This window comes from Rhagoletis pomonella, unplaced genomic scaffold (assembly GCF_013731165.1).
Source record: "Rhagoletis pomonella isolate Grant_MI unplaced genomic scaffold, Rhpom_1.0 Rhpom_scaffold_00003, whole genome shotgun sequence".
NCBI lineage: Eukaryota > Metazoa > Arthropoda > Insecta > Diptera > Tephritidae > Rhagoletis > Rhagoletis pomonella.
The window spans coordinates 34,826,152-34,828,153 of NW_023458557.1; the positions used below are offsets into that span (position 1 = coordinate 34,826,152).

The 2,002-nt window shown below is 37.4% G+C and overlaps 1 pseudogene; it reads left to right on the forward strand.

The window, feature by feature from the left end:
- Positions 1–2,002, forward strand: part of LOC118736194 — a 9,342-nt pseudogene that overhangs the window by 6,325 nt on the left and 1,015 nt on the right.

Consider the following 2,002-nt stretch of genomic DNA (forward strand, 5'->3'; position numbering starts at 1 on the left):
AAGTAAAGTATAGTATAGTATAACGAATGTACAAGAGAAAACAACATACAATTAATACATATATAATTATAATTAACTATGGTAAAAACTGGTTAACTCATTTTTGAAACGCAGTGCATTGTTGATTGACCTTATTCTGATAGGTAGTGAGTTCCAAAGGCGGATAGAGTTAATGAAAAATTGACGTTCCGATATTTGCATTCGATGGACAAGTAGTACTGACCTCGTAGACTGAAAGAATTGGAGTCTTCGATATAGATATTCAGGTTCCTTCGTATGCATTATTTTATGTAGGGCTACAAGCACTCTTACTTTTAGCAAATTTTCAAAAGTGATGTTGAGCAACCTCTCAGCTTATTCAGACACGTGGTCAAGTCTTTTTAGCCCAAACACATATCTAGCAATGTTGTTGTAAGCAATATTTAGTTTACTTTTACAGGCACAGTCACAATTAGCAGAAATCTCACAACCATACAGGAGCGTAGGTATTAAGTACGCTTTCGCCAAAAGTAGTCTAATGTTTAAAGGTGTGAAGTACTGTGTTAACCTGAGTGTACGGAGCATACCATACACTTTTCCTACTGCGCTAAAAATGTGGTTTTTCCATGTCAATGTTTTGTTAAATACTACTCCAAGATTATTGGCCGTGTCGACGTATTCAATTACTGAATTGTCCAAAGTGATCTTATCTAGACCAACAGAGGCAATGGATTTCCTATGAATGATGATACATTTCGATTTGATAGGGTTAATACATAATCCATTCATAGAAGCGCATTCCCCTATTTGGGTTAAGTCATGGTTCAAATCTTTGATACACATACTAATACGATCAGGAGGACAGCAAACATATAATTGGACGTCGTCAGCATATATGTGGGCATTACAATATTTAAGGACGTTAGGCAAATCATTGACGTACAAAACAAATAACAAAGAACCCAGGATTGAACCTGGGGGGACCCCTCTGGCTACAGATAGGAAATCAGAATTCTTGCTACCAATACTCACCGCCTGAGTTCTGCCGCTGAGATATGATCTGATCAGTGAGCATGCTGGACCAGAGAAGTTAAATAAGTTCATCAGCTTTTGACATAATATCATGTGGTCCACTGTGTCAAAGGTTTTGGAATGATCTAAGAGGGTTAGGAACGCAATATTATTATCATCAAGTTGCGATCGAATATTTTCGATTACGTGTAATAGTGCTGTTGTACAGCTCCTTTTAGATCTAAAGCCCGAGTAGTGGTCAGTTAAAAGTCTGTTGTATTGCACATAGAAAATAATTTGTTGATGTAAAAGACGCTCTACCACTTTTGATAGAAGGGGAAGGATAGCTATTGGTCTATACTCGGTATTTTTCTTATGAACAGGGATTATCTTAGAAACTTTCCAACACTTAGGGAAGACACTGGTGGTCAAAATTAAGTTGATTAGCTAAGTCACGTGGGGTAGGATTTTAGGTAGTATTATTTTCAGAAAATTTGCATGAACTCCGTCAAATCCCACGGCTTTAGATTTAATGGATAGTATGGCTTGCACGACATCACAGTCATCCACACAAACAAACTCAAATGGACTAATACTAAGATTTACACGTGCACTGTAGTTGTCAAGACATGTATTAGCAAAAGAACTGGGTGGACTAACAAATTTTCTATTTAATTCGTCTAAATTTAGGTCGGAGTGAAGAGATAAACTTTCCTTTGATTTTGCCATCCCAATTTTTTAATTGTTTTCCACGTTTGATTAGAATTCATGGCTGAGCTGAACTTTTCCTTAAAATACGTAGCTTTCGCAGACCTTATTGCTTTGTTGAAAATGAGCCGAGCTGTTTTGAAGCGGCTTAAGGCTTCAGGGGTTCTGTACCGCTTCCACCTTGCGTAGGTTTGATTACGAGTAGAGATAAGGTCTTTTAATTTAGAATTGAACCAAGGGCTGCTGTTGCACTTTGCTAGTTTGCGTCTGAGTGGAACGAAGTCATCAAAGAGCCTATTTATGT